Here is a 6,683-nt window from a genome sequence, read left to right on the forward strand (position 1 = left end):
TAAAAAACTATAACTTGGCTACACATTATATTAAGCAACATACAAGAAGTACAATAAGTGACTACATAATCTTATGTAGAGATTAAATTTACGTTACTTACTGTACTTCTTGTATGTTGCGTAATATAATGTGTAGCCAAGTTACAGTTTTTTATGCTGAGTTACTTCAGCTTATCTATACCTACAACCATAAACATAAGCCACTGACATTACATGAGTAGACAACGTGGCATTAAAGGTGGATTCTACACAGCAGATTTTTTTATAAAGAGCTGCAATCGTTTTAAATGAATTTGTTTTCCATTTGGGAAAACAAGGTCATTTGTAACTATTGCAACTCGTTATATATCTGCCGTGTGAAATGAGCCAAAGAGTAATTCCCAAATGTGAAAACAGTTTGGACAAGCCCTTTGGTTTTTTTGCTCGTTTTGTGGAATTTATTTGTGTCTACTTCTTCAGTATATCCCTGAGGTCCTGCCCACATTTCTACAAGATCACCTTCCCACTGATACAGTTCCTGTTCATTTTTTTATAATTCAAAACAGTGGGGTCTCATCAGAAGCCAGTGAAGCAATCTTGCATGTTGTCTATTTGCATGATGTCAATGGCTTATGTTTATGGTTGTATGTTTATGCAGAGATTCAATATACGAGTCACTGGCTTCACTACTTGTATATTACTTAATATATTGTGTAGCCAAGGTGTAGTTTTGTAAAATTTTGAGCAGAACAATTTCAGCAGTTCCAAAAAAAGGCTTGGAACTATATATGAATAAAACTTTTTCCTTTCCATCGTTTCAGTATGGCTTCAGGTCTAGTATGGGACTGGACCTGTTTTAGCCGTACTGGTAGAAGATATACATTTTAGGTCTTTGTTAGTTTTGTTCAAACCATCAGTAATTTTGATACCACTGATACCTGCCATTTCTTTAGACTTTTTACAACATGGGATAAGGATTTCAGATGCAAATCTCCATTTAGATTTAGGCCTTTCCTGTTTAAGAGGGTTCAGAGAGTGGTGCACACTAATTCAAAATAATCTCCTTCAGCTTTTACATAGAAGTTCTGCAAGGTTTCTTTACTTCCCCTTTGGGATTGGCTGTCATCAATATGCTGATGACACCCAGCACTGTATTTCTTTAACTATACTTGTAAAGAAGAAGAAGAGTTGGATTTATATCCCCCCTTCCTCTCCTATAGGAGACTCAAAGGGGCTTACAAACTCCTTTCCCTTCCCCCCTCACAACAAACACCCTGTGAGGTAGGTGGGGCTGAGAGAGCTCAGAAGAGCTGTGACTAGCCCAAGGTCACCCAGCTATCCTGTGTTGGAATGTACAGGCTAATCTGAATTCCCCAGATAAGCCTCCACAGCTCAGGCAGCAGAGCAGGGAATCAAACCTGGTTCCTTCAGATTAGAGTACACCTACTCTCAACCACTGCTGCTCCAGAGGTGGCTGTCTCTGTCCTGAATCAGTGTCGACATATTATGATCAAGTGGATGAGAAGAACAAGCTGAAATTAAATCCAGACAAGACTCAGGCAATGCTAGTGAGTGAATGTTCTAGATGCAGTAAGATTATTCCTATCAAATCAGTTAAAGAACATGGGGGGTGGTGGTGTTGTTGTTACTATAGTTACTGAGCCTTGTTGTTACTATAGTTAGGAATACTTTCTATCATCAGCACTTGGTTTGTAAACTGACCTTGGTTCTTGCCACACTGACCTTTTTAAATAATATGCAGTATATGGTAGCCTTTAAACCCAGTCTAAAAGTTTCAGCTGGTACAGAATGAAAGCCTACTTACTGGTAGGTCCTGCTACACATATACACATTACACCAGTACTGAAAAAAGTTTTCCAGGCTGCCTATTTGCTTATGGGCTCAATTCAGGATGCAAGTTCTTACCTTTAAAGTCCTTCATGACAAACCCACATAAATAATGTAATACAAACCCACATGCCAGTAAAGGACAGCTCAGCAGACTTTTTTGGTGATCACCTTAATTCGATAATGTTACAGTAGTAGGACCCATGTTTCTTTCAGTTGCAGCACATACCTTGAGAAATAATCTTCCATCTGAGGTCTGAAAAACAACCTTGTGAATGTTTTTTACTTGTTTTCTAGTATAAAATTTTTAACTTCTGAAAGACACTTAATAGGTTGATGTATAGTGGGTGATTAACAGGTTGGTTTATAGTCACTTTGCTGGGCATTGCAGCTATACAGCTGATTTAACTGTCTAGTTCTCTTAATTGCTTTTTGTTAGTGAGGGGTTTTTATGTGTAGTTTTCTGTAAGTGGCTCTGACTACAACAGAATATTGAATAATAAAATGTAAAATACATACATTTGCCTTGGTTATTCTAGGAAATTACTTCCTGATGCTTTCATCTGTGTCTTGAAATCATGTGATATGTGTTTAAAAAATACTTCCAGGAAAGGAAAAGAGATAAATAAGAATAGCCACAAACAACAATTTGGAGTATAACCCACATATAGGGAGCAATCCCAATCAGACCTCCCAGGAAAGCGTTCTTTTGTGGCTTAGTTAACTCAAATCCTGCTATTTTCCTTGCATTATCGAGCACCATGTTGTTAAGCAGCAGAATATTTTGTGGCAAATTCAGGGCCTGAGAACTGCATCAATCCACAGTTAATTACTGTTGGGTCTACAAAGACCCAGAAGTAAGGGAGACTACAAATATTCAAATACATGTACTAATTCTAAAAATATTTAAAGTTGCGTAAGGTAGAAATCCTGTGCAAGGCAAGCAGGGCAGGTCTACCCAGTATTACAGCATATCTAGTGCGATTAAGTGTGTTGATTTGTAACACCACAGCCAATTCAGTGATGACTGAGAAACTTTTTAAATGGAATTTAGTCAATCAACCCAAGCCCACACCTGTCACACTTTGTCTATGATTCTACAACACTACTTCTGGCTTCAGTGACTGTTCCATCACAGTGTTGTTGACTCACATTCCTGTACTGTCTTCTATTCCTGTATCAACTAATTATACAGGGCAAACAACTGCATTGGAGCAAGTTCCTTACAGTTTCTTTGTCATAGTATACCAAGAGATGGCGTTGACAGCAAATTTAATTTCAGTTAAAATGTGCATAAACTGGGATTTCTCCCAGGCTTGGGTATATGCCTCACTACTTCCTGGGCAACCGGAGATCGTTACTAAGTGGGACTTGTTCATCTTGCTCTGCACATAAAGGGAAGCAAAGTATGTGTGCTAGAAACAATCTGGGCTCATGCATGTTTGCACTTAACCACTGTTAAATTTTTCATCTGCAAGCAACCCTACTCTTTGTTTGATGGCTGTACAGGCTGTAAGCTTGGATAGTAGATTAAATTCCATCCTACCCCCAATTGTTCCATGGTTTTGGTTAGAATCTGAAGGCCCTTTAATATTGTTATGGTGACCTTAACTCCACTTCTCTACTAAAGAAATAAGAATTTCAAAAGGTGCTCCTGTCAAATTGTATTTGTGCCCAGTCATTTCCTCTCGATCATTGCAAGGCTACAATGGAATACACAATTTCTTGGGAATCAGCTCCACTGAATTCAGTGGCAGTTACTTCCAAATAAACCTGCAGAGGATCAGACATATGCCACCCTAAATTCTAATTTAATGTAGCAAATAGCATAGAATATTTTTTATATTTAACTCTTAAACAAATTAGTGTAAATATTCCAGAAGTTCATTTTCTAAAACTATAGATGGTAACTAACCCCCAAACATGAAGTATTTTCATATTCTTGTGCTAGTTGCCTTCTCACCTTACAGGGCTGATGTAAGGGCAAAGCAGAGGGAGGGACCACTGCACAGGGGCGAATCTAGGCAAACTGGAGCCCGGGGACAAAATCTGAGTTTGGTGCCCCCCCCCCAGGTATGGACGACCACCCTCCCCCACAACGGCCAAACAATGATTTTTGCACCAGCTCACAAAACACCTCCCACCACCAGCAAAACATACATGGCTTTCTCCCCATGGCTCTCTCTTTCCTAATTGTGTCCCCACACCAACCCTATGAGGTAGGTTGTTAGCCTCAGAAAGAGCTCCAAGCCAGTGCAAGTGGGAATTTACTTTTAAGCATGTAAATCTCTCACAAGTCAACCCCAAGGTTTACCAAGAAAACATCAGCATCATCTCTCACAAATCACCTCCTACCCCCAGCAAAACATACATGGCTCCCTCCCCACCACTTTCCTAATTGTGTCCTCACACCAACCCTGTGAGGTAGGCTGCTAGCCTGAGAAACAGCTCCAAGCCAGTGCAAGTGGGAATTAACTTTTAAGCATGTAAATCTCTCACAAGTCACCCCCCATCTGAAGGTTTACCAAGCAAACATCAGCATCATCTCTCACAAATCACCTCCTACCCCCAGCAAAACATACATGGCTCTCTCCCCACCACTTTCCTAATTGTGTCCTCACACCAACCCCGTGAGGTAGGCTGCTAGCTTCAGAAGCAGCTCCAAGCCAGTGCAAGGGGAATGAACTTTTAAGCATGTAAATTTCTCACAAGTCACCCCCATCTGAAGGTTTACCAAGCAAACATCAGCATCATCTCTCACAAATCACCTCCTACCCCCAGCAAAACATACATGGCTCCCTCCCCACCACTTTCCTAATTGTGTCCTCCCACCTACCCTGTGAGGTAGGCTACTAGCCTGAGAAACAGCTCCAAGCCAGTGCAAGTGGGAATTAACTTTTAAGCATGTAAATTTCTCACAAGTCACCCCCCATCTGAAGGTTTACCAAGCAAACGTCGGCATCATCTTCAGTTCTGCTGCTGCTTCTGGGCTCCCTGCTCAGCTTGTCTTTTTCTGTGCCTGCCGGCGCCCGGCTGCCGGGGAGAAGGCTTCTGAGTAATGCCACACTTTATTTAAGGCAAATAAGGCATGCTGGGTTAGAGGGAGGGGAGGCGGAGCTCCCCATCCTGCTCCTGGGAGCCCAGTGCGACTTCTCCCCCGCCCCTGGACACTCCAGGCCACCGTACAGAGTGGGCGGGGCTACGACAGGCACTGGGAGCAGTCGGCTGCTTCAGTGCCTGCTTTCTAGGGCTTGCTCAATCCCTCGCTGTGTAGGAGGATGTTTTGGCGCCCCCCACGTGACCTCAATCGATGCGCCCGGGGACAAGGGGTACCCCATGTCCCTAGGCAGGAACGCCAGTGCCACTGCATATACTATCCTGAGCTCCTGAGGCAAGAGTGGATAAAAAACTGAACATATACATTATATTCTATACACACACATGACAATTCTTTCTTTTCCTCCAAAAAAACCTTTCAACCAAAACCATCTGCTAAGTAAACAACTGTCGGCTATTCTGAACAATAAAAACACCCAATTGGTCAAACAAGGGGGAACTTGCAGGAGACATTTTGTTATCCCCTCCCCTACTCTTTCCTTTTTCCCAAAGCACAATCGCCCTTTCCTGCTTCATTCTCTCCTTCTAGGATTGCCAGCCTGGAGATCTCTTGGAATCCCAATGGATCTCCTAACTACGGGGTTCAGTTCCCCTATCCTTAGGACTGTCAGCTCTTAGAGGGCGGGGAGCCTTGGGCGAGCAAGATTTGGAGAGGGAAGCAATTTCAGCAGGGTATAATACCTTAGAGTCCACCATCAAAAGCAGCCATTTGCTCTAGGAGAACTGATCTCTAAGATGGTTATTCAAACCTGGGTCTTCCAGACCCACCACAATGGGTTTCATAGTGACTGCTGTTGAAGAGAAGCAAGCAGCCAAGCCTAGTTGAGTCATGCATGTTGATTGGCATCAAGCTACCCAGAGTTTGCTGCTAGGTCTAGGGTTGCTAACCTCCTGGAGGGTCCACCATATCTGTGATCAGTTAATCAGTTCCTCTCTGAAGTTAATCAGAAGTTAATCAGTTCCTCTCTGCACCAATTCCATACAGGTCTCATAAACTTGTTAGTTTTTATAACAATAAGTAATAATATTCTCTCTTATTCCTTCTTACTGGTAATTCATGAAGACCAAATTCTGCAGAGAACTGAGCACTGTTTTCAATAAACATAAAATTAATACATTCTCAATCAGTTTTCTTTGTAAACCAACAAATCTTAGTGGATGCCTCTTACAACCTCTGGGCATCTCCCCAAACAATAGTACATTTACAAATATACTCTGTTATAATATACAAGGCAATATAAAGAACACCTCACTGAATATGTATATAAGGCTATGTAACTTCCAGATAAGTTGTTATTTCAGACAACCATTTTCAAGGCCAATACCTGTAAACAATAAAAAGAAATATTTAAGAAAACGGACCTCACATTTTACAGAGAAAAATGTCTGAATGTTTCTACAAATAATGTACTCCATAATGTAGCCCCATTCTTATTGATTCACCCAGAGCTGCTCCAAGTGGGCACAGTGAAGCCTCCTTCCCAGTGGTGGGATCCAAAAATTTTAATAACAGGTTCCGATGGTGGTGGGATTCAAACAGTGGCGCCGCCGCACACATGCACCTCCAGTCCCTATTGGGCAGGGAGGTTGCTTTAGTAACCCCTTCTCAGCACTCAGAAAAAAATAGTAACCACTTCTAGAGAAGTGGTGAGAACTGGTTGGATCCCACCTCTGCTCCATCTCCATCTTACTCTCTCACCAGGCCTGCTGTACTACTGCTACTACCTCTGGGCTCATCA

The sequence above is a fragment of the Sphaerodactylus townsendi genome, linkage group LG02 (assembly GCF_021028975.2).
Source record: "Sphaerodactylus townsendi isolate TG3544 linkage group LG02, MPM_Stown_v2.3, whole genome shotgun sequence".
Classification (NCBI taxonomy): domain Eukaryota; kingdom Metazoa; phylum Chordata; class Lepidosauria; order Squamata; family Sphaerodactylidae; genus Sphaerodactylus; species Sphaerodactylus townsendi.